General features: G+C 48.6%; 1 long non-coding RNA gene across 2 annotated transcripts in view; it reads left to right on the top strand.

Annotated features, from left to right (window-relative positions):
* Window positions 1-26,767, top strand: part of LOC146404351 (uncharacterized) — an 84,526-nt gene that overhangs the window by 27,090 nt on the left and 30,669 nt on the right. Inside the window, exon 4 of one of the 2 annotated variants that reach the window (XR_014840096.1) lies at window positions 14,773-19,384. The exons of the other annotated variant lie outside the window; for it this stretch is intronic. This is a non-coding gene — a long non-coding RNA (uncharacterized LOC146404351). Of the gene's footprint in view, window positions 1-14,772; window positions 19,385-26,767 lie in introns of those variants that run through there. 2 annotated transcript variants of the gene reach the window in all.

Below are 26,767 nucleotides of genomic sequence, written 5' to 3'. Positions count from 1 at the left end.
AGAAATGATATAGATTGTGAGCCTAAGCGTACCTATACATGCATGAATGTATATGCATAAGATACTCATACGTCTGTCTCCTAGTTCTGTCTGCTGAGAGAGTGCTCACTAGCAATGAGCACACGTGGTACCTAGATCTTGGCTCCTAAATACTATTCTTCACCAAAAGGAACCAGGGCTCTTTGGAGAAATGGAGGCTGGGAAAGGAAAAATACAGGATAAACCTGGACCATCTTGTGCCCAAAAGGAAAGAAAAAACAGTAAAGAAATGCTCAAAGAATTATGAGAGTATGTAGAAAGGACATAGTAGCCAGCTTAAAGGTGTTCCCACTGGCAAAACAGGAGATGATTAGAGCATCAAAATAAATGAATGATAGGAAGTTCCCTTGTGGCACAGTGGGTTAAGGATCTAGCGTTGCCACTGCAGCCATAGCACAGGCTGCAACTGCAGCACGGCTTTGACCCCTGACCTGGAAACTTCTGCATGCCATGGGTGTAGCCAAAAAAAATGATGATAACGTGAGTCCACATTGATACAAATAAATAAGGAAACAGAAGGGAAAGTTCAGATATATATATATATATATATGTATATATATATATATATATATATTATTCAATGAATTTTATTACATTTACAGTTGTACAACAATCATCACAACCCAGTTTTATAGCATTTCCATCCCAAACCCCAGGCGCATCCCCCCCACCCCCCAACCTGTCTCATTTGGGAACCATGAGTTTTTTTCAAAGTCTGTGAGTCAGTATCTGTTCTGCAAAGAGGTTCATTGTGTCCACATGTAAGTGATAGCATATGTTGTTGGTGTCTCACTGTCTGGCTAACTTTACTTAGCATGATAATTTCTAAGTCCATCCACATTCCTGCAAATGCCGTTATTTCTTTCCTTTTAATGGCTGAGTAATATTCCATTGTGTATATGTACCATATCATCTTTATCCACTCCTCAGTCAATAGACATTTAGGTTGTTTCCATGTCTTGGCTATTGTATATAGTGCTGCAGTGAACATTGGAGTGCATATGTCTTTTTTTTTTCATTTTTTTTATTACTCAAATGAATTTATCACATCTGTAGTTGTATAATGATCATAACAATCTGATTTCGCAGGATTTCCATCCCACAGTCCAAGCACATCCCCCCACCCGCCACACTGTCTCCTCCGGAGACCATAAGTTTTTCAATGTCTTTGAGTCAGCATCTGTTCTGCAAAGAAGTTCAGTCTGTCCTTTTTTCAGATTCCACATGTCAGTGAAAGCATTGGATGTTGGTGTCTCAGTGTATGGCTGACTTCACTTAGCATGATAGTTTCTAGGTCCATCCATGTTGCTAAAAATGCTGGTATTTCGTTCTTTTTGATGGCTGAGTAATATTCCATTGTGTATATGTACCACATCTTCTGGATCCACTCCTCTGTCGATGGACATTTAGGTTGTTTCCATGTCTTGGCTATTGTAAATAGTGTTGCAATGAACATTGGAGGACATGTGTCTTTGCGAGTCGTGGTTTTCTCTGGATAGATGCCAAGGAGTGGGATTGCTGGATCAAATGGTAGTTCTATGTTTAGTTTTCTGAGGAATCTCCATACTGCTTTCCACAGTGGTTGCACCAATTTACAATCCCACCCACAGTGTCATAGGGTTCCTTTTTCTCCACACCCTCTCCAGCACTTATTGTTTGTAGACTTTTGGATGATGGCCATTCTGGCTGGTGTGCATATGTCTTTTTGAGTCATGATTTTCTCTGGATAGATGCCCAGGAGAGGGTATATATTGCTTTTTCTTGAGACTCAATTCACATACCATACAATTCACCCATGTAGAATATACAAATAAATGGTTTTTAAATATACTCAGAGTCGTGTGTCTAATATTTAGAAAATTTTTATTATCCCAGAAACATGGTACCCACTATCAGTCAATGACCAATGCTCACCCCACCCCACCCCCCAGGCCCAGGCAACCACAATTCTGCTTTCTGTCTCTGTAGATCTGCCTATTCTGAACATCTCATGTGAGTAGATTCATACAACATGTGGATCTTTGACACTGACTTCTCTCACTTTGTGTTTTCAAAGTTCATCCATGATGTAGCATGCATCATTATTCCATTCTTTTTTATTGCCAAATAATATTTCATTTTATGGACATACCATATTTTGTTTATGCTTTCTTCAGTGGATGGCCTTATGGACTGTTTCTACTTTTTAGCTATGATGAATAATTCTACTATGAGTATCCACGTGCCAATTTTTATATGGATATACTTTTTTTCTCCTGGGTGGATTTCTCTAGGAGTGGATTTTCTGGGTCATATGGTAACTCCATGTTTAACATTTTGAGGAACTGGTAAACTCTTTTCCATGGCAGCTTTGCTATTTTACATTCTGCATTTTACATTCCCACCAGCAATGTGAGTGTTGCAGTTTCTCTTCGTCTGGTTATTGTCTGTCTTTTCGATGATAGCATTAAAATGGATAAGCAATGAGGTCCTACTATATAACAGGGAACTGTATCTAGTGAAATTATATCTCATTATAGGGTTTTTTCCCCAGTGTTTTAGTTAAAGTGTAGTTGATTTACAGTGGTGTGTTAATTTCTGTTGTATATATAGTGACCCAGTCATACATATATATACATTCTTTTTCTCATGCTGTCTTCCATCATGTTCTATCACGAGAGATTCGATATAGTTTCCTGTGTTGTACAGTAGCACTTTATCATTGTTTTTTTAATTTGAATTTCACAATGACTAGTGATGTTGAGCATTTATCCATATAGTTATTGTTCATTTATATGTCTTATTTGGAGAAATGCCAATCCATATAATTTGGATATTTTTAATTGGGTGATTGATCTTTCTATTATTCAGTTGTAGGTGTTCTTTATGTATTCTGGATGCAAGTCACTTATCAGATATATGATCTGCAAATATTTTCCCCCAATCTGTGGGCTGTCTTTTTACTCTCCTTTTTAAAAATTTTATTGTAGTTGATTTACAACGTTCTGTCAGTTTCCACTGTACTTCAAACTGACCCAGTCGTATATTCATATATATATTCCTTTTCTCATGTTGTCTTCTGTCATGTTCAGTCGCAAGAGATTAGATACAGTTCCCTCTGCTATACAGTGGGACCTCACTGCTTATGCACTCTAAATGTAATAGTTTGCAGCTACTAACCCCCAACTCCCAGTCCATCCCACTCTCTCCCCCTCCCCCTTGGCAACTAGAAGTCTGTTCTCCATGCCTATGAGTCTGTTTCTTTTCTGTAGATAAACTCATCTGTGCCATATTTTAGATTCCACATATAAGAGAAAATCTCTTCCCTCCCTTGAAAGAATCATTTGGAGCAAAATGTTTTTAATTTTGACCAACTCCAATTATCTACATCTTCTTTTGTCGCTCGTGTTCTGGGTGTCATATCTGAGAAACCATCAACTAACCCACAGTCATGAAGATTTACTCCTATGTTTCCTTCTAATAGTTTTACAGTTTTAGATCATGTATTTAGGTCTTTGATCCATTTTTTTTTTTAGTGTAGTATGATGTAGGGATCTAACCATTCTTTTGCATATGGCTATCCAGTTGATCCAGCACCATTTTTTGGAAAGATTATTATTTCCCATTGAATTATTTTGGCATCCTTGCCAAAAAAATCAAGTGATCATACATTTAAAAGTATATTTCTAGACTTTCAATTCTGGTCCATTTAATCTATATATTTATCCTTGTGCCAGTACCACACTGTTTTGATTAATTTAGCCTTGAAGTAAGTTTTAAAATTGGAAAGTGTAAGTCTGCCAATTTTTTTTTTCTTTTCCCAGATTGTTTTGGCTTCTCTGGGTCCCTTGCATTTCCCTATCACTTATGGAGTCTGCTTATTAATTTTTCCCTTACCCCAAAAAAGCCAGCTGGGATTCTGATAGGGATTGTGTTGACTCCGTAGATAAATTTGAGTAGTACATCTTAACAATATGAAGTTTTCTGATTCATGAACATGGAATATCTTTTCATTTATTTAGATCTTCTTTAATTTCAGAAAGCTCTTTCCTACTATAGAAAGTCAGCTATAATTGCAGAAGGAATGATGCTATTGAAAGATCATCATTTGAGGAGTTCCCGTTGTGGTTCGGCGGTTAACAAACCTGACTAGTATCCATGAGGATGTGGGTTCACTCCCTAGCCTCGCTCAATGGGTTAAGGGTCCAGTGTTGCAGTGAGCTGTGCTGTAGAGTTCTAATTGGACCCCTAGCCTGGGAACCTCCGCATGATGCTGTTGGTGCAGCCAAAAAAAAAAAAAAAAAAATTCATCATTTGATAGCTGACCTAGTAATAATTGATTTGGGTTGGAACGATCAATGGATGCTAAATCTAGTGGGTAAAATTTGAGAAGTATATCTACATAATTTCGAAGAGTCTCCCCAAAAGGTATTTATTAATTACAGAGGGTAAAATAGTACTTTTACGGAGGAAACATGCTGCCAGTACCTCTTGAACCTCACCTTCTCATTTAATCCTTGTGCCAAAATGCTTTGATAGAAAGACCATCATTAAGCCTGTTTTACATGAGGCAGCTAAGACCTATCGAGACAAAGTAACTTGTACAAGGTTACACGGTTAATAATTGGTGGAGCTTTTCTGACTCCAAAGCCTGTTTTCTTAATTGCGGTGTTATACTGAATATTTTCTTCCTGCCAACAAATCTATTGAGTCAATAATTTATTTAAGTGGAGAAATGTCAGTATTATTCTGAATGAAAGTCTCTTTTGTATCAATAAAAGTCACATATAATGGCTCTTTGTGCAGATGTCCTCCTTGGACTGTTAACCAGGAAAGAGCCTCTCTTTTGAGAAATTTGTCTGCATTGTTTTATCAGACAATGAGAATTGTACAACTCATTTCCCTTTTTTTCTCCTCTGCCAGGGAACTTAAGCTAGAATAAATCCTCAAATGGAGTAACTCATTTGGGTGGCTGGCTGACAAAGTCTATTTCTATTTTAGGGGTTTTTATTCGTTGTCCTGTTTATATTGTGTCTATTTTTGTAAACAACTTCCAATCCTATTTGGAAGTCAGTGGGACATAAAGAACAAATTAGTGCGACTCTGCACTAATGGTATACTTTAAATCAGTTGAATTGCATAGTTTCAACTCAACAAAGCTTTTTAAAAAAATTAGTTAAGGAAATTTGAATGTACCCAGGTGAGTGGATTGTAAAGCTTGTCCGAGAAGACCTTGCACTGGGAGAGGAGGCACATGGCCTCTGAAATTGAGGGAGGGGTGGAATGAGAAGTCAAGAGCCCAGCGTCGCAAACAGAGTAATTCACCCACGGGCTGAGTGCGAAGACTGACCACTGTGCATGTGGACTAGGAAGAGGGTTGTCTGGTTGGTGGCTCAGGTTATGAACTTTGAGGAAAAGGCGGTGGGGCGAGCAGTGCCTCGCACATTAGGCTGAAAAGTGTAGAGACGACCCCCCAAGCCAGAGGTTGCAGCCTGGCATGTCCAGACCACGGACTGTTTACTGCGTGGACCCACAGAGTATTTTTGACAATTTTTTAAATTAGTTGCCAACATTAAAAATTGGGAAATCCATTCAAAAACCCACATTTCCAGCTTATTCAGGAAAACCAGAAAACCTGTCCACACGGTCTTTAGTCTCACTTGACAAGGGGAATCTGGACGTGAGAATCAGCTGATCACTGCAGCCAGGCATGTGTGTGCTCCTGGTCAGTCCCCCCTGCCTCACGTAATCCTGTGTCCTGCCTGGTTCCGATAGGCGTTTGGGTGTGTGGCGGCAGCCTAGGCAAGGGGAGAGCTGTTGGTGTTTGGTAGGGATGGAGGGATATATTGATGGGTTATGTTTTATGATGCCAAGTCATAGGATGGGCTGGAGGGGAGCCAGGACTGTAAGCAGGAAAAGAGGTAGGAATCCAGAATGGGGATGGAAAAAAAAAATATTTAGGGGGGAAGTTCCCGTCGTGGCGCAGTGGTTAACGAATCTGACTAGGAACCATGAGGTTGCGGGTTCGGTCCCTGCCCTTGCTCAGTGGGTTAAGGATCTGGCGTTGCCGTGAGCTGTGGTGTAGGTTGCAGACGCGGCTTGGATCCCACGTTGCTGTGGCTCTGGCGTAGGCCTGTGGCTACAGCTCCGATTGGACCCCTAGCCTGGGAACCTCCATATGCCGCGGGAGCGGCCCAAGAAATAGCAAAAAGACAAAAAAAAAAAAATTTAGGGGAAGAACAGGCAGGAATCCAGAAGCGGCTAAAAATCAGAGATGGGAATTTCCCCATGCACAAAGCACTCTCAGAGCGGCTGGGAGAAGACATTTGGGGTTCTTTAGGTGGGCACTCGGTGCACTATGTGCTGGCTGCCCTTCATCGTGCAACCCTCCCGTCTCGTTCCTCGGGCACGTCAGGGAACCAGGCTCCAGCCGTGTCCCCTCCAATGGGCTGACCTTGCATGGCTGAGATACAGGCTCCCCCCAAGTACATGGTTCTGCCTCTATCTAAATGCACTGCTGCACCTCTTAGCTGCTGATTGAGTCAAGCCTTTCTGCTTCTTGGATTTCGCAACGTCGCCCATTCTTGTCCGGGGATACCGTGTCCTGGGTCTGTCGAAGAATCGGACCTTCAGGCATCCTGCTTCTCCAGGAGTGAAAAGTCCCTCTGTCTGCTTCTACCCTGGTTCCTTCTCTGCTTCTCTTCTTCCTTCCCAGTCAAAATTCAAACCAAAATCTGTTTCTGCTCTGTGATGCAGAAAGCCCCAAAGAATGTCACGCCTACCCTCACAGCAAGAGAATCATAACGTTTGTTGAACCCATCAGCAATCTGAGGCTGCAGGGCAACCAAGCAGACTGAGATCGAAGGGAAGACGGGCCCTTCCAAGGCATGTTGGGACACAAACGCTGAATCAACCGCAGTGGAGCACAGGCGGAAGGGGCCAGGTGCCGCACCAATGGGTAAGAAGGACTGAGGCAAAAACTTCCACAAACCTCTCAAGATCCAGAGAGGGCTCCTCTGAGAGTTTAGAACCGCATGTGGGTGCAAATTCCTGCCTGCAAGCTCTGCTCCATGGCCCTCCACTGAGAGCTCACACAAAAAAGGAGACACAGATTGGGAAATGAGAGCAAGCTTCACAGGATGGAGGGCTGCCTCCGTGGCAGACACACAGCTCAGTGCTCAGCACGCTCGCCTCCTCTGGAGTAAAGAGGTGAAGACAGTTTCTTGTAAAGTTAAACATCACGCTTATCACACGACAGTCAATCCCACTCCTAGGTGGTTGCCTGAGAGCAATGGAAACTTATCATCATGTCAAACTTGAATATGAATTCTTATGGCAGCTTTATTCGTGATCACAAATCAAATTACAGGAAACCGTCCAAATGTCCTTCGACCAGGGGCGGGATAAACAAACCGTGGTACGTCCATACGTGAACGACTACGTGGCAATAAAAAGAAGTGAATTACTGATACAGGCAACCATGGAGTTCAATCTCAAATGCATTATTCACGGAAAGAAGCCAGACCCAGACGGCTGCAAACGGCATGATTCCATTTATACGATATTCTAGAAAGGCAAAATCGCAGGGGCAGAAAACAGATCAGGGATGCCAGAGCCAGGAGATGGGTAGAAGGATTGAGTCTTCGAGGGGTGTAAGGGGACTTTTTGTGATGATGTGGTTACACAACTCTGTGCCTTTGTTGAGACTCTTAGAACCATACTCCAAGAAGGACGATTTTACTCTATGCGATGTATACCTTAACTAGAAAAACAGACAAACCAGGCGCTATTCTGCCTTGGGTTCATACCGTTGAGAAGCTGCTGGGCTGTGGTAAGATGGCCCAAACCCTGCCTGCAGACACTGAGCCCTCCTGGAGGACTGAAAGGGCTGAAAGCAGAGTGATTCAACCAGCAAGTATTGGGCCCCACTAGTGATAAGGCCAGGCAAGACACGGGCTTGTATTTATCCAGCACCTTTCTGCATTTCATCTGCGTTCACTGCAGGTTGTCATCCATGCAAACATCTTAAAGAGCTTATCCTTTATCCAAACCACCCATCTTTGGCCGTCGTGGAAGGGACACAGTCTTGTTGCAGCGCTGCCTGTGTGGCAGGTCCGTCACTGACGGTAAGGTGGAGCCTTCTCGGGGCTGCACAAACCAGGGTGGACCGCTTCCACTTCTATCCCCGGTACACAGCATTGCATTTCTACGTGTGTGGAACTTAGTTAAAATTTGGCTCGAGGCCTTGAAGAGGCTGAGTGGGAAGAAAGAGGCATTGGAGGTTGGATGGGGCACAGACTAAAACTGGACGGGCCTGGGTGGCGGGGAGCGGGTGGTGGCGCATGTCCTTCCCCTCCTGCCCGGGTCAGGCAGAGGCTGTCTCATCTGCAGTGGAATCTAATCAGCACTGTTTGGATGGGGTCCAGGCTCTCGGCCACAGCTAAGGACTGCCAACCACAACCCATCCTGAAAGGGTACCAGATTTCTCTCTTTGCTCCTGGTGCAGACCTGCCTTGCAGGCCCAGATATGCCTCACCAGAGGGTCAGCTTCAGGGGCCTGGTCTCTCTTGTTCATCCTAGTCCAACCCAGGCCTGGTACAGTACCCAGCCATGCTCAAGAAAGGGTTAGTGAGGGCAATGATACGACATGGACCTGGGCTCTGGGCATTAAAGCACTTCTGCAATTAGAGCATTTGCCCACATCAGGTTCTGTGTATCAGTCAGGTTTCTGTAGTGGTGATGCTGCTTAACAAACCTAACGGCTCCGTGACCTAGAACAACCTTCACTTTCCATTCGCATGTTTGCAGGTGGACTCTAGAGGCTCTATTTCAGGCTGTAGGTTGGGTTCAGCCTAAACCTACATGGGTTGGCTCCATGTGTGTCTCATTCTGGGACCCAGACTGAAAGGGTTACTGGGGAAAACGCTCCTCCTGGAAGATGGCAGGAGCACGATGCAGGCAAACCACGTTAGCCTGTTGAAAGCTTGCTCACGTTGTGTCCACTAGCATTCCGCTGGCTGAAGCAAGCCAAGGCCAGAGACAACCGGATGGGGGTAGAATCCCTCTCAGGGAAGCCTCAACAAGGACGGAGAAGGGAGAACTGTGTGCAGGTATGCAAACTGCCACCTACAGGCGGCCCAGGAAGTGCCTCTGTGCCACAAGAATGTCCCTGCCTTGGGGACTGAACCAGACGCCACCAAGTCTCCAGGCAGCGCTGAGACCGTGGGGGAGGGGATCCTCTCCAGTGACTTTGTCTCTGCTCAACACTTATAGAAAGAAGTTATGCATTAAATTCAATTACAGTCCTGCTGACTGAGGACTCTCTTAAGGTGACTCTGCCTCCTCAGCTCTGATGCAGGAGGTCTAGAGTCCATAATTCAGCCCGCCAAGGTGAGTCTTCTTCCCCTTCCTGCCCTCTTCTTTGGTGGTGCTTCACTACAGCCCCGGCAGCTCCTCCATAAGAAGGCCACGCCTCCAGGGCAGGGGCTGTGTGTTATTCAGCTTCGAATTTGCCGTGGTCTGAATGGTTGTGTCCTCCCAATTCATGTGTTGAAACCTAACCCCCAAAGGTGACGGCATTAGGGGGATGACTAGGTCACGAGGACAGAGCCCTCATACACGGGGTTATAAAAGTGCCCTAATCGGAATGAACCTGACCGGGGAGACGAAAGACTGCTATGCTGAGAGCGGTAAAGCATTGATAAAGCAAACTGAAGATGATGTAAACAAGTGGAAAGATGTCTCATGCTCTTGGATTAGAAGAATTCATATGGTTACAGTGGCCACACTCCCCAAAGCAATCTTCAGGCTTAATGTGATTACTATCAAATTACCCATGACATTTTTCACAGAACTCGAACAAATAATTCTAAAATTTATATGAAACCATAGAGTACCCAGAATTGCCACAGCAACCCTAAGGAAAAAGAACAAAGCTGGAGGCATAACTTTCCCAGAGTTCAGACAATGCTACAAAGCTATAGTAATCAAAACAGCATGACACTGGCACAAAAACGGACATATGGATCAATGGAATAGAATAGAGAGCCCAGGAATAAAAACGTGCACACCTACAGCCAGTTAATCTTCGACAAAGGAGGCAAGAATATACAATGGAGAAAAGACAGTCTTTTCAGCAAGTGATGTTGGAGAAATTGGACAGCCTCATGTAAATCAGTAAAATTGGAACACTCCCTCACACCAGACATAAAAATAAACTCAAAAGACCTTAAAGACTTAACCATAAGACCGGACACCATAAAACTCATAGAAGAGAACACAGGCGAAACATTCTATGATGTAAGTTATACCAGTGTTTTCTTAGGTCAGTCTCCCAAAGCAATAGAAATAAAAAAATAAATAAACAAATGGGACCTCATCAAACTTACGAGCTTTTGCACAGCAAAAATCATAAAACTAAAAGACAACTTATAGAATGGGAAAAAATATTTACAAATGACGTGACCAACAAGGACTTAATTTCCAAAATATACACACAGCTCATACTACTCAATAACAGAAAACAAACAGCCCCATCCAAAAAATGGGTAGAAGACCTAAGCAGACATTTCCCCCAAAAATACATACAGAGGTCTTTGTCGAAGGAGCCAGTAGACACATGAAAAGATGCTCACCATCGCTAACTATTAGAGAAATGCAAATCCAGACTTCAGTGAGGTACCACCTCACAATGGTCAGAATGGCCAACATTAAAATGTCTACAAGGAGCTCCCTTATGGCACAGCAGGTTATGTATCTGGCATTGTCACCGCAGCAGCCTCAGTCACGGCCCTGGTGTGGTTTGAGCCCTGGCCTGGGAACTTTGGCATGTGGCTCAGAGGGTTACAAGCCCAACTAGTATCCATGAAGACACTGGTTTGATCTCTGGGCCGTGCTTAGTGGGTTAAGGAATCGGCATTGCCATCAGCTGTGGTGTAGGTCGCAGACACAGCTCAGACCCAGCATTGCTGTGGCCGTGACTGTGGCTGTGGCATAGGCTGGCAGCTGTAGCTCCGATTCGACCCCTAGCCTGGCCTGGGAACTTCCAGATGCCATGTGTGTGGCCCTAAAAAAGAAAAAGAAAGAAAAAAGAAAAGATACATGCACCGCAGTGTGCATAGAAGCACTGTTTACAATAGCCCAGACTTGGAAGCAGCCTAAATATTCATCAGTGGATGAAGGGGTGAAGGGGTGAAGAAGATGTGATATATATATATATATATATATATATATATATATATACACAGGGGAATATTATTGGCCATAGAAAAGAAGGTATTAATGCCACTTGCAGCAACATGGATGAACCTAGAGGTTATCGAGTGAAGCAAGTCAAGGACAAATGCCATGTAATATCATTTACATGTGAAATCTAAAAAAATCATACAAACTTGTTTACAAAACAGAAACAGACAGGCATAGAAAACAAACTTATGGTTACCAAAGGGTATGGTAGGGGGAGGAAGAAAGAGATACATTAGGAGTTTGGGGCTAGTTTTTTATGTATATAAAATAGATAAGAACAAGGTCCTACTGTACAGCCTAGGGAACTATGTTCAATATTCTGTAATAAACCAAAAGGGAAGGAATATGAAAAAGAATATATACTTTTCATATAGACACTACACATGCATCTGTATAACGGAACCCCTTTGCTGTACACCCCAAACAACTAACACAACATTGTAAATCAACCACACGTCAGTAAAACATTCCCTTCATGGCTCAGCTGTTAATGAACCTGACTAATCCATGAGGATGCGGGTTTGATCAGTGGGTTAAGGATCCAGCATTGCTGTGAGCTGTGGTGTAGGTGGTGGAGGCAGCTTGGATCCGGCATTGCTGAGGCTGTGGTGTAGGCTGGCGGCTGTAGCTCCAAGGGTACCACTGGCCTGGGAACTTCCACATGCTGCAGGTATGGCCCTAAAAAGCAAAAATAAAATAAAATGAACTAAAATTAAATTAAATTAAATTAAAAATAAACAAATGAGAAATAAGTGCCCTAATAAAAGAACCCCCACAGAGCACCCCAGCCCCTTCCACCACGTGAGGACATAGGGTGAAAATGCTGTCTGTGAACCAGAAAGCTCTCACGAAACACTCGATCTGTCGGTGCCACGATCCTGGACTTGGCAGCTCCCAGAACTGTGAAGAAGAGATGTTTGTTGTTTACAAGCCATGCCGTCTCCGGTCTCTTGTTATAACAGCCTGAGCGGACTCACAGTTTTCCCACTGCCTCATCACACCCGTGTGGAACTGAGCATTGGCTTCCAGGAGCTACCGCACAACGAACGAGGCAGCGCCCACGTCCATTGCGGGGGTCACCACGAAGCTCCCTGAGAGGGATGGTGTCTGGGTCACCAGGGTGTCTGGTGTCTAGAACAGTGCCTGCCGCAGAGAGAAGTTTCACAAAAAGTGGCGAATGAGTGAATTCCGGCTCCCCACCCCCACCCCACCGTCAGCTGACAGTGACTTTCCCACTCATCTCTGCTTCTCAGCCTGACAGCCTGACAGTGTTCAAGGGCATCGCCTGTGCCATTGTCCCAGCCCTGACGCTGCCAAACAGGCACTTCTCGTGGGAGAACAGAACAGAACGTTCTCTCCCCAGCACATTCTTCCACTGGGTTTCCCATGAGCCTTCCTCAGACTCAGCAATGGCTGATTCAAGGCCGTGGGTGAGTCACGCCAGCTCTGAGCGTCCATTGCCGGGGCCGCTGTGCGCACATGACAAGAATCACACTTGCTGACAAGGTGGCACTCTCACTGTTTGCTTGGAGACCAACAAAGAAATAGCCTTGTGGCTCCTGAGCGGCCAGAATTCCAGCCCCAGCCCCACCTTCCCCAGCTAATTGCCCAGCCCGCTGCAGGCTTCTTCCCCAGGGCACACCCACAAACTCTCTCCCAGCCTCAGCGCGCCACCCTGATCAGGCGCCACCCAAGGAGGCCACTGTGTCCTCTCCGTCTCTGTGCCGACAGCGCTGTTTCCGCGGGCAGGCACTGTGCCTGCTGCCCGAGCACCATTCGGAAGCAAACACTTGAATCTCCACTGACTGTTCTGTTCAGCTTTTACTTTTTTTTTTCTTTTGGCTGCACATTCAATATGGGAGCAAAATGTGCCCTCTTCATCTCCAGATCACTGGCGGGGAGGGCGGAGCGATGCATCCTGCTGCAGGGCATTGCCTTTCCTGCTCCTGTCTCCGAGGTTAATTGGTGTCCGCCGGGTCTGCTGGAGCATTTTTAACAGCATTTTGCTGGTCAGGGGGCATTTTTGGATAAAAGGAAATCAGATAGAAAGGAGAAACCACTTTCATCCCCCCCCCGGGGGGGGGCCCTTGGGGACTCAGCTGCTCCTTCAGCAAAGAGGCCAAGGGGACCACACTGTGACCATGCATCAGCTGAAAGGCCTGGTTCCTGCCATCAAGCTGCTCACGGCCTCAGCTTCAAGAGGGAAAATGACACAAACAAATAACTGCCCCCAGGTGGGAGCCCTTGATGCACCCCAGAGGAAGCAGAGGATCCTGGGGCGTTTCAGTCTCACTTTTGCAAGAGGGTAAAGAATCCAGTTCAGATCAAGAATGGCTGTCAGAGCACCCTTGGGCCCCTGGAGACTGGAACGGAGGGAGAACACGGTGTTGGGGCAGCAGCAGAAGCCTCTGCTTCTCTTGGATTCTCCTCACCCCTTTCTTCTTTCCAGAGGTGCCCTTGACACAGCACGGTGGGCAGCAGCCAAGAACAGGATGGCACGTGTGAGAGCACTTTCCAGCTTCCGATTTCACACCTGATGTCTTATTAATCCTCACTCCTCTTTTATATAGGTGCCATCACTGTGCCCATTTTATAGATGAGAAAACCGAGGCTCATTGAAGGTGAAGGATCTGTCCAAGGCTGTTCAACAGTGAAGTCAAGGCCCACTTTTGTCTTGGGTCAGCCCGTCCCAGGTGGATCATTCCTATTGTCCCCCATGCAGGAGGGAGGGTGATGCCGTGACTGTGGGGCTGTGCTCATCCACGGCCCCATGAGCTGAGGGGCACGCACTGCCGAAGCCGCCGTCACCCGGGAGGAGCAAGCCGTGACCAGGGTTGCTGGGGAACCACGGCCTCAGCTTCTCAGGGCAGGGAGGGGTCCCTGGGCCTCTGGTGAAGCCGTGTTCGGGCTGGTTGTCAAGGGCACGGCTGATGATTCTGCTCGGGCAGCTCATTAATGCCCATTAACTTGGCCACCTGGGAAGTGTGCCCCCGACCCCCTGCCAGAGGAGCCCCTCCACCTCACCCCAAGTTTTTGCTTGTTTCCAAATTATCCACATCCCGCCACTGCTGCAGTAATTGGGGGCAAACACTTCAAAACCTTGCGCTGCGTGAAGATAAAACATTTTTCAAAAACTCTCCTCTGACCAGTCGTGCCCATAATGGAATCAGAAAAATGAGCTCCTCTCACTCATCTTTCAGACGCATCGCCAGGCTCCCGGCTGCTTTGTCGGGAAGTCGTCTTGTTGCCGTTGAGTGTGTCTTGTCTAACACCGAGCCAGGGTTTGGGGGTGGGGGAAGGAGTTGGACAGAAATAAAGAGATCTGGGCTCCTTTTGTCCTGTGCAGACAGATGCCCGAGAACTTTCCAGTGCTGATGAAAGGAGAGTCGATCTGATCACGAGACTAGTCTATTAATTTAGTTAAGCCTACAAAGCAAGTTCCTTCTCCGACTGTTTTTCTTTCTTTCTTTCTTTCTTTCTTTTTTTTTTTTTTTATGATAATTGCTGCAGTGTCTGGCCCTGACAGAGAGAAGCTACCGCTCAGCATCAGAAATAGTTTTGGTGCCAATGTCCTAATGACACAGGGATGGCAGCCTTCACGGAGGAAAAAAAGACGAATGTCAATTAGCACATACTCTTGAACACGCGCCAGCAACGTCTCAAAGCAAAAGCCAGTAGCCATGGATCAAGAGTTCCTCCAGCACACTTTTCTTCCTTTGTTTTGTCTTCTTTTAAATTAGCCAACCTAAATATATATAAATAGGAGCTCAGACACCTCTCACACCCCTCCTCCCTCCCCCCCATCAATGAGTGGTCCCTCTGGAACTCAGGACCTCAGAACTCGGACATTCTCAAAGCCAGGGTGGCCTCCAACGTCGCAGAGTTACTTAATGATCTTTAAATGCTATTGGCCCAGCCGTAATTCCTCATCCCTGGCCTGAACTCTTTCCTCTCCCCTCCCCTGCACAGAAGAGCCATGCCTCAGTGGTTTCTCCTGGGAGTTTGCTGGTCTTCAGTTCTGCGATGGAAGGAATGCCATTTGGACCCCACCCCACCCCCCAGGACCTCCGAGGTCCTGGCCGTGGCTACCAAAGTGGGCATCCTTGCTTGTGCTCCCCAGTGCCCTGTGCGTCTCTCTCCCCCAAGCTTCTCGTAGAGATACTTTCCTGCCTGGGGGAGACGGGGCAAGCCCTGTTGGTTGTCATGGGAACCAAGGTTAACTGGGCACCCTGGATTTCAGTTCTGATGTTGGCAGCATGCCTCAGCAAGGGTCTTCAGCACAGCTCCCCCAGGTGACACAACTTTCTCAAATGTAGAATGCTGATCAGCTGCCCGACTCCACCCGGCACTTCCTTCCCCGTGTGTGGTCTTAGGCTTTTCTCTAGTGTGGTGCAAACCCTGCAGGAGTGGGGTGTAGCCCCCTCTTCTACCTAAGGCAGGATGGAGTAAACCAAGGGGAGCGTCTGATATTATCTGAGACAGAAAGTACGCTTGGGGTTCTCTTCTCTTCGGACACTGCTGTTCTTTCCACCAGCCACACTGAAATCAAACAGAAAAATGCAGTTGCTCACAGGGAACCAGGAAGTCCTCACGCCTCACCTGGTATGGGCAGAGGGACAGACAGATGTTCACACACTGTAATTGCCTTTACCCAGGCATTGACCATGTGGACCAGACAGGACAGGGTCCCTGAAAACGCTGCCAGTTAGTTACAACGGGCAGGGAAACGTGGGGAGTCCTTGAGAACAGGACACATGTCCTGCCCTTCGTTCATTCTTCATCCATCCCTCTGTTCATCCAAACATCCACCCAGGGTGCCTGTTTGGCCCTCACAGCAATTAGCATAACACCGAGTCCACAGTCGGGGGTTAATTATGCTGGTCAATGAAGAACCTGCCAAATAGACTGTGGACACAATGCTTGCCAGAGCCTCATTGCTGCTCCGATGCACGCCTCCCGTTTTGTTAGCTTTATTAAAGGTATAAGCCAAACCCTCTGTTTAGTATTCTCCTGATGAGATACCAGAGAAACTGTGTGGAATACAACTGAGAGGAGCCAACCAGACGCAACTGAATTTTCCCTGGGAAACTTCTTCTCCCCACTGATCCCCAGTCCCTCCCTGGAACTTTGGATCGTCTTTCAGGAACAGCCGTTGAGGTCTGGAGAGGCTAGAGCTAAATAGATCCTGATGCCCTGGACACCCAGAGGCCCTGACGTAGGACCCCGCATTGGTCCCTGCAGCCTGAGTCCCTTCAGCCCCAAGGTGAGGGCCCAGCCTTCGCTGTTTGTCTGCTCACCAATTCCACTGACCCCACGAGTCATCAGAGTAGGGTACTTGGATCAGCCGTCCTCCTGGGCTCCAAGTTCGCTTCTCATCGTCTAAAGCCAGCGCACGGCATATGAGAAACGGAAAACTGCCTGACTGTCTGGGCAGTGCCCGTCATTCGCCTGAAGCCGTGATGGATCCTGGGCTCCTTATACCCATAGACAGGTCTCCGCTGGAGAACAGTCCTCTGTTGTGGCAGTTAATGGCATTATGTAAAGCCACCTGACCCCTGTGTCCACCGGTCCTGCCCCAGAGCTAAAATGAGGGTGCAAGGAGACCAAATCTCATTGTCTACATGCTATCGCAGAGAGAACCCTCTGGAAAAAGGAATTTCCCTGCAGCAGAGCCTCCGTAAGAGGCCATCAGAGGCATCGCTTCCCTTGGTGTCCACGGAGGCCACCTACCGGGGCTGTTCCTGTCCTGGGGGTTGGGGCGTGGCTTAGAAAGTGGCGTCGATAATGCCACAGCCACCTGAAGCACACAGCCGTGTGGTTACAACAGCCGCTGCCGTGTCACGCTCGTGGGGCGTGTGCCAGGCACGAGCTGAGCTCATGGTTTTAGTTCATTCTCGAGACGACCCTGTGGGGTAGACAGCATTATCCCCACGTCGCATCAGGACACGAGGCTCAGCTCAGTAACCTGTGGAACTTCAGCCAAGGCTGTCGGTGCCCGGGGAGCTGTACCCGCCTCTCGTGGGAACGGAGACTGGACGGGAATGTACAAAATAAACATAGCGGTGTGCCAGCTCCTGCATCCCCATCCAGGCCCTGCGTCTGTGCTGTTCCAAGGGCACTTCGGCTCTGAACTGTCACCACCCCCCCCCCGCCAAGACCATCTCCTGCTCCTGTGTCCTCTAACTGAATTTTTAAGCCAGATACAAATACCTTGAAGGTAACCTTGACTCTTGGCCACCCACTCCATCCACTAGGAAATCATTTCTGCCTTGACCCAGCATTGCTCGCCTTCCCCCTCTACCCGCCTCCTCTTTGACTTGTCCCATCTCAGCTCCACAGCCTGCCAGACAGACAGGCCCTGGAAGCCCGGCTGCCTCCAGGCTCGGTGCGGCTCTCCAACTCCTACTCCATTAAGACTCTCCACTGAGGCTTTATTGTCCAGCTTCAGTTTACCCCCATAGTCTCATTTTTCAACCCCCACCCCTCCCTGTAAACACAGCCCACCTGTCCCCATCTCCTCCCACTGTGTCTCCGTTCTTCAATCATGCCAAGCCCTTTCTGAGCTCAGCGCCCTCACCCCTCCCAGGACAGCCATTGCTACTCAAGCTTCTCTCTACCTGGGTACACCTGGAGTCACCTTCCTGAGTGTCTCCCCTCCCCAACTTGACCCTGCACTTCAGGGATTAGAGGCCACCACCCATCTTTGCTCCATCAGCGTCTGGCTCGGGGAATGGCTGCTAGATAAGTAAGTGAATGCAGCAATCAAGAGGAGCCTGTGGGCACTCCCCGAGCCAGGACCTGGGTGAACTTGAACCAGTTCCAGGCAATAAAGGAGAAAATGCACGGAACAGCCTGAGGCTCCGAATTAACCAACAGCCTTCTCTTTGTCTGCACCCGATGAAAGTGGAGGTGATGTGCCCTCTGGGTTGGAGGAGGCTGGGTGCTAATCGAGTGCCTTGTCAAACATTCTGCGTGCCTGAGTCTCTCTGCTTAGGTGAGTCGACTTACAGCCACGACTGCCCAGGGCCTGGTGCCTCCAGCTCCAAGAGCATCCAGGCAGAGGCACCCACCTTCCCTCCTCCCATCTGCCAAGGGCCCCTGTACCTGAATTAATTAGGCCATTAGAGGCCCTGATGCAGGCTCTGTTTCTGACTGCACACTTCCGCTGGAATTGAGAAAAAATGTCCTCCAGAAACTCTCGAAGGCACTAAGTCCTTTGAGAGCCTCTTCATCTTGTTGTTTCGCTCCCCGAAAGGCCAGAAATGCATCCCTGCATCCAATCAGAGGCTTTTCTGCCTCAATGAATATGCAAAGCTGTTTGTTCAGTCCCACGAGTGGAAAATAAGCCACAGGCATCCCTGGGGGCTCTGCTGACTGTCCACCAGCATCCCCCTCCCAAGTGCATCCTAGGGCCAGATTCCCATGAGGCACCGAGCTGTCCTCCTGTGCGTGGGGCAAGCTCTGGCCATCTGGACAGTCAGGGTGATCCCACCCCCCGAGCCTCAGTGACTATTTCAGGTGCCTCAGGTCTCAGCTGGTCCGCCCAAAGCATTCCTGGGGTTACCTTGGGAATGGCCAGGTATTCCAATGCGGAGCAATGACACATAAGGAAAATTTGCTAGGAACTTCCTGGGGAAAAATTTTTCCTTGCTTTTCCAAAACAGCCTTAAGAGGATATACAGTAGCAACTGTGAGGGTTGGAATCCTGGAGGCCTTTTTGCCACCATGAGGGAGGCTGCTTACGGACCAAGCGCCTGCCCTGGAAGGCAGAGACTGAATCAAAACAGGGAGTTTGATAACATTATTGAGCTGCTGAATCAAACCAACCCTGAAATCCACCTTGGCTCTGAATCTTCCTGGCACATGAGCAGTCAGTTCCCTTTGGTGGTAGAGCTAGTGTAAGACAAGTTTTCTTTTTTCCTCCAGTCCTAAAAATTCAATCCAGTGGAAAATGCTGGAAAATGGCTTCCTACAGAGGCGAGAGCTCTGCACTAAGACAACAATCGGTGTCATCCTGAACCTCCAGTCTGCCTGTCAAGAAAAGGGGTAATGCCTCAACCTTGCAGCGTAGTGGGAGGGCAGGTGTGGTCATTAAAACGTTCCCAGCACACAGAAGATGCTCAAGAAATGGTATTTTCTTCCCTTGCCTTAGGCCACTTCGAGAGTCAAATATTCTAGGATTTCATTATAAAATAATAATAATGGTAATTGCCTTCCTTTCCTGAAATGGCTGCATCTAGGGTCAAATAAAAAGGACGTGAAAACACTGAGAAATACAAAAGCCTCCTCTTGATGAAGGCATGATATTGTGGACTCAAAGGCACTCAGTGGCTGTGATCTGTCTAGGTTTTTGCCATCCCCGCCGCCTCCTCTGTGAAGCTGGTCCCTATAGTTCCCGCCCCTGAGCTCCTACAGTCCCTATAGTTCTCCTGAGACCCCCGTCACAGGTACGGTAACCGCACACTACATGCCTGTATCCTGACTAGATGCTAAGGGGACATGACCGCGTCCGTCTCTGCCCAGCATGTATCCATCTGGTATGTAGGACAGAGGCTGGCCCTCGGTGAACAGCTCTCTGAGAGACTCCCAAGGTCACCTCGTATGGCGCCTTTGGCAAACTAGGGAAAAAGCACCCCTTTTGTCAGCTGTTGGGCAGCGGGCAGCAGTCAGGCCAGCAGACAGTTCTCCCAGCTGCCCCATCAAGGCCATGGTGACATCCTAGCTTCCACACCCGCCGGTGGTTTCCTGCTGTCATTCTCTAAGGGCAGCATCTGTTTCTTTCCTCTCTTGGCCTGCCACAACTCGGTTTCTGGCACATGTCTCTCCTGGTTGTCCCCCTACCCCTCCACCCCCACCTCCACCGCAAACGCCAGAGGGATGGGAAGCTGGATCTGGGGCTTCGAACATCCCTAGGCCTCCCCATTCAGTCTCTTGCTTCCGTTTCCCTCCACACATCAGCAGCTTCTTCTCCTCACACCGCTGATGGGCTTTTTCCTTATGAAAGGAAGATGCTCAGCCATGAACTCACATTCTCACAGCTTAGCAGCCCAAGAGAAAGGAATACTCCTCCCCTGGCTCCACATTTTAAAATCCCAGGGAAGCAGTCTGATTGGCCAGCCTGAGTCATGTGACTCCCCTCCCCGACCAATCCCTGAGTGAAGGTGCTGTGATTGGCAGCTCCACTACAATGGCCCTGTAGGCATGAGTTTGCCACTCAGGGCTGGTCCCATGTAGCCCAACAAGCACCTGTCTCCCTTCTTGTTTCCCTGCCCCTCTCCTCACACAGCAGCCCTCAGTTGGTGAATCAATAGGTGGCATGATCCGTTCTTCCTGGCACCCCCTTCTCACAGGACCATCTCCCAGCCCAGCACTTCCTTGCTGCTTACACCCAAATCCTAACACCCAGTCCCCTGAGGCTTAGAAAGGCTGCAGACCCCTCCCTGCCTGCAAGAAAAGAGCCGCTCACCTCCGGAGACACAGGTTGCACACAAAGAGATGAGAAAAGCAAATTGAGGAAGAAAAAAGGCAAATTGAGACACACAGAGGTCTGAAGGCCCAGCAGGGGCTCAGTAAATTACACTGTCTTCCTCTTTCGGTGGCCAGTGTCTTTGACAGCAGAGCCACTGAGAACTGTTATTAAGTTTCTATCCCAAACGTCTCCCCCAACGCCCACTGTGGTGGCCCTGCCTCATCCTCAGTCACAATCCTCTTCTAATATATCTTTCTTAGGAATCCACCTTTTCCAGGCACTGCACCAATTGTCAGTTTTTCAATAACCTGGTGCAAACTCATCTCTCAGGTTAGATGGAAGGGGAGCCAAGCTTTCCTCCCAACAGGTACGTGAGTCCGGATGCCGCTAAGTATAAAGAAAGAGGCTCTCCTGGGACAAGGGGCCCCCAGTGGGGGTTCTGAGAAGCCAGAAAACACCCTGAAAACCTGTGGCCCTGGGAAGAAGGATGTTGGGGAGGAGGCCGGGGACACTTCTGTTTGAGATATTTGTGATGGCCTAAAGAAAAGGGGAATTGTTTTGTTTTGTTTTGTTTTTTAAGTAGGAAGCAGTCTATGCTCATGAGTTCAGGTCAGAGACTGGGTTTGTACGTTTCACGTTTATAGACTAGGACGTAAAGCAACCCTTTGTAATCTTCAACTCATATCTTGTCACCCCCTGAGAGTGCCCATGACAGGGCCTGGGGCAGAATAAATGGGCCCCCCTCCTGATAGCAGAGGTCAGCGAGGGACCCATGGCTCTGAAACCTGCAGCCACTGAGAGTCAGCCCCCACCCCCCGGGCTCTGCATAAAGAAAATGCTCACAGTTCACTTCTGCTGAGATGTGGAGGGAGAAGCCAAGTCAGACGCCAGAGGCAACCGCAGAGTCCGGGTTCAGGAGGACCCACCCCTCTTCTTCCACCCTTCCCTCGACCTTCCTGGTCCTAGCGCCCCCCTGGACCACTGTGTCAAATTAGCCACCGAGAGGTATCTGTGCCATCCTTGTTCATTTAATTAAAAGTCACATTTTGTACCAAATAGATGCAGACGGTTCATAAATAAAGGGCTAATCAGTGCCTTTCGTTAGCGAGCGAGGCTCAGGCAAACCCAGTCACTTGTGCACAGCCTGCGGGTGACCGGTCCCTGGACGCAGGCCTCTAGGAGCAGTGAAACTACTCTCGCCTCCCAAGTTCCTGAGGAAGGAAACGGGCTTTTGGGATTTGACCCCCATCTTATGGAGGTAATTATAGCAGAGCTTTTCAACAGCATGAAATTGATTTAGCCTTCCACCTCCATGTCCCCCCAAAAAGGACAAACCCAAGGAGAGAACGACAGGCGGGTTTCCAAACACTTCCTGTGAGCGGCTGTCCTCTCTTGCCTCCCAGGCCTGCCCCTCGCGCCTCCGCCACGCCTGCAGCATCTTTGCTGGGTGTGGGCATGTCCCTCCCAGCCTCTGCCCGCCTGGCCTCTGGGCACCGCCTCTGATGATGAGCAGTTGGCAGGTTCCTGGCCATTTGCAGTCACTGCTAATATCAAATCTCCTCCACAACCAAAGTTCCAGGAAGCCGCAGAGAGCTCTGTCGCCCTCCTGGAATTTCATTTGGCTCCAGCACCCAGATCATCTCGAAGGGGAACAGCGGCGGGCCAGGCGCGTAAGCCCTTTGTGGTAAAAGGATCCGGATGTGCAAATGGCTGAGCTCCCTGACATGGGATTGCTTTTTCCACTAGATGGAAACAGATTTTTTTTTTTTTTTCCCCAACTGGCTGCAGCTCCATTCAAGGTATTACCAAAAAAACTTCTGGTGGCACATTATATACATGGGACGTCTTTAAAAGAGAAGGCCTGCTTGGTGCGAGGCCCAGCCTGATGGACACGAGGCACCGATGTTCTTATGTGGTAGCACCAAGCCCGTTCCAGGTGCCGCACCTTGAAGGCTGAGCTGAAGAGGAAACCCGTGAGGAAGGAAGACTTCGAGGCAAGGGGAGGGTCCCGGAGACAAAGATCCCTGACAAGGAGGCCGGAAGAGGGACTCATCAAACACAAGCAGGGTGGGGTGTTCCTGGGGGCCAGGCTAGATCTGGGGGCTGGCCGTAAAGTCCTCTCCAGTCACCTGTTAACCTGAGCAGGGACCCAGGTGATGGGCCAAGGAGGCAGGTGGAAGCGGGTAAAGCCAGAGGCAGGGAGGCCAGCGAGGAGGTTTCCTTGTCAAACACTCATGTAGCTCCTACTGTGTGCTGATCACACGCCCAGCCTGGAGATGCCACAGAGAAACAAGCTGGACCAGACTCCTGCCTCTCTAGGGCTTTGGTTCTCAGACAGACGTTTATGGATCATAGAGGATTTGTTTGTTTTTGTTTTTGTTTGTTTTTGTTTTTTTTGTCTTTTCTAGGGCCGCACCCGCGGCATATGGAGGTTCCCAGGCTAGGGGTCTAATTGGAGCTGTAGCCACCGGCCAGAACCACAGCAACGCAGGATCCGAGCTGTGTCTGCAACCTACACCCCACCTCACGGCAATGCCGGATCCTTAACCCACTGAGCAAGGCCAGGGACCGAACCCGCAACCTCATGGTTCCTAGTCGGATTCGTTAACCACTGAGCCCGATGGGAACTCCCATCATAGAGGAAATGAAGAGCAGGGGTAGAAGGCAGGAGCTGGCCACCGGGGGCGTTGGTTTTGCTCCAGCCAACAGGGAACACAGCGCGATGAAGACCTTCGAAGGGGTGTAGATCCGTGACAAAACCATGCCTTTCCCTTTCCCAGGGCGTGCAAGCCGGGGAGGGTTGACCCCTCCAGAAACACACCTCCGGCCCTTCAAGTCCACTTGCACTTCCCTCTCCACTCCCTCTACCCGCCTCCAGTGACGAAAGGAATCGAGAATTTCATCCTTTCTTCTCATGAAGACCTTCTAGAATGAGGTCTGAGCCTTTCCCTGTGCTTTTTTTTTTTTTTTTTTTTTTAATTACCGTTCAAGCTCACCGTCCTAATCATGTGGATGCCCCCCCGTGTGGGCAGAGGTATTTTAAATGCAATGTAGACAGAGCACCACTGAGCCATGTCTGGATGTCACTTTTTTAGCCACACAAAAAGAGCAGGGCCTCGTTGGTACTGCGGGTGATTAAGCCTCAAATCTGTTAGAGCCGAGATCTCAGCAGCTGCCAAAGCAGTCACTCCGTTAAATAACGGGGCCACCAAGATACCCTTGCCAGGAGCTGCACCCAACCGCGGGACTGTGTAAAGACTTCAGATCTATGACCTCCGCCTGCATCCACCCTGTCAAGCCCCGTCGCGGTGGGAATCTCACCAGGCGTATCCCTCAGGGCTCCTCTGCCGCTTGGGGAAAGTGGCTGTGTTCATTTGTGCCTTTGATTTCTGGGCCATTTCGTGGTTTGGGGAACCTCTAGTTGAGGACGCAAGGAGTCATTGGTCTGTTCAGGCCAAGGGTTCACACTGAAGCCTGCTTGTCCCCGCCATGAGGTGTAGTTGTCCAAAACAAAATTCGGGCCACGCCAGCCTCTAGTGGCAGAGGAAGGGTTCAGGAAGTCCTGATTCCTTTTAGAAGTGCATGCGGGAATATTTTCCCTGTTGGATGGAAAGGGGAAACCAACTCGGGGTACCACAGTTCAGTTCTGGCTAACTCAGAATTCTGTGCCACCCGGAGTCTGCACAGACCCCACAAGTGAAGGGCTCCCCCAAAGCCACCATTATTTCAAATACCAGCCATGCTTCCAAGGGTCCCCAGCCACCTGCACTTCTGACCAACTGGCTACAAATTTGGGGATTTTCGTAACCCTCGTGTTTGATAATTCTCTAGAATGACTTACAGTTACTGAGTTATTCACCTGTTCTCATGAGAGGCCTTATCCACCCAGCTGGACTGTTAATTATCCAAGGCCACGAGCAGCTTCAGAGAATTTTCTCATGAGCGCTCCACCAAAACCAAGGTAAGAGGTGCTAGGACTGTCTCCGTCATACAAGGAAGAATTACATTATATACACAAGATAACATGTGTAAAGCTTCTAGCACTGGACCTCACACATTGTAAGCACGAGAAAAATATTGCTTGTAGGAAACCGAAGCCCAGAAAGGTTAAGTAACTTCCCCAAGGTCACACAGCTATGAAGAGGCATAACTAGGGTTTGAATATAAGTAGGTATGACGGCAAAGGCCATACTCTTAACTAAGATTAATTGGCATCTACTATGTGCCGTACAGGATTCTGCTCTTGGGAATCTGAAACTGAGCACTGGAGGCAGAAATTCAGAGGTCGGCATGATTTAAAGCAAATTGCAATTAGAAAGTATTGCAAAGCTGCTGAAGCTAGGGAGGGGAGCAGCGGGGGGCCCTGGAGATGGCATATGAGGTGGGCCTTGAAGAATGGGTATGAATTTGACAGAGATGGCAGAAAGAGGCATCAGAGCAGATGGAATAGCCCAGGCAAAGGTACTGAGACAAATGATGCTGTGTAAGAACCAAGATGGGGCCTCATCTGTTGCAGCAGATGTAAAGGCTGGGCAGGAGGTGCTGCAGGGACAAGGCCCTTGGGCAGGTGCCTCCAGATCACAGATGACATTGGCCGTTGGGCTGAGGCATCTGCACTCTATCTTGGGCCCTGGAGGAGCAGCCCCCTCTCCAAAAGGGCAGATGTTTGATCCAGATGCCGATATGCTCAGAGCTCTTTCCTCAAGACAACCTGGACCCAAAGCATAGTGCTCAGCCCACAGCCACGTCCAACCAGGGTGGGCAACCGGCCCTGCTCAGGGGGGCACCATGCCTACCACCTCTGATGCCACCTGGCCTGTGGTGCTGGGCTTTTTTTTTTTTTTTTTTTTTTTTTGCTTTAGGAAAAGAAGCCGTCCGGTTGCAAATGCGCTGTTGCTTGGGTTCCCTGAATAAAACCACAAGCACGGAAGGGCTGTTTGGGGGTTTTGTTTTGTTTTTTTAAGCCAGGCAAATAGGCAGGCAGGCAGGCAGGCAGGTAGGTAGCATAATTGCCACGGGTACTGGAAGCCAACATTCAACAGCATTGCTTGACAACACATCAGAAAGGAAGAGAAATCAATCTTTCTTAACACTAACGGGTGAGGCACAAACGTGACGAATCTGCTCATCACTAGGAAGCTGAAATCTTCTGCTCTGTAATTGTACTTACTGTTCCCTGGGTCCCGTGGCCACAGGCTAATCGTGCTCTTCCACGTGTCCCGCAAACGGCTCCGTCTCTCTTGCTGAGATCCGAAGGACGCGCGCACGTGTGCCTGGAAATTCCAAGCATCCGCGTTCTGCTCAGAGACCCACAGAGCTTCCTGCGTTGACCCAGAGAGGGCCTCACATTGTGTAGGATCAGGAAAAGGGTTGGTCCCCCCAGCTTGCATTTAATTCTCTTGCCTTGGGTCTCGAGCTATGAAAACTTGATAGAGTTCCTTCAAAGACCTCTCCTGGGACCCTCCCATGCTGGCAGGTGTTCCACCTCAGAATTTGTGCGCCTTCCTTTCTCAAATTGGAGATTTCAGGTCTCTCCTTGCTGCGTCTCGCTTGGGCCAGCGTAGAACAAATTACCTTGGCAAAATACGCCCTTACCAACTGGTAACACTGCAGGAAAGACACTAAATCCACACGTGAAATCAATCTGCTCAGAATAGTTTGAAGATGATCCAGAAATACGGTGCTGCTGGCTAACCTCGTGGGTGTCTGTGCACCTTCTTCCCTCACAGCAAAGCATCTCAGCGTGAGGGCTCGCCCCCACAAGGGCTCGGGGAGAGCTGGAAATGGAGGAGGCAGGGAACAGGGGAGGGGTGGGAATGCTTCAATCCTGCAACCGATCATTTTGCAAAATAACGTTGAACTGATTCAAACCTCTGGTTATTGATTCTAAACTTTTCCTCCCCCGACGCAAACCAAGAAAGAGGCACCTGGCCCGAATTCAGCTGGTTTTTCTTTCAAAGTAGCCTTGGTCGGTAGGCATGACCTCAGACTCTGAAATCAATCCCTCTTATGGGAAGGCAGAGGAGAAGTGCAGGA

Source organism: Sus scrofa, chromosome 3 (assembly GCF_054392235.1).
Source record: "Sus scrofa isolate SSC_HxYL_T2T_F1_AM1 chromosome 3, Sscrofa_HxYL_maternal_Yorkshire_Landrace_v2.0, whole genome shotgun sequence".
NCBI lineage: Eukaryota > Metazoa > Chordata > Mammalia > Artiodactyla > Suidae > Sus > Sus scrofa.
This window is presented reverse-complemented; position numbering and strand designations above follow the sequence as displayed.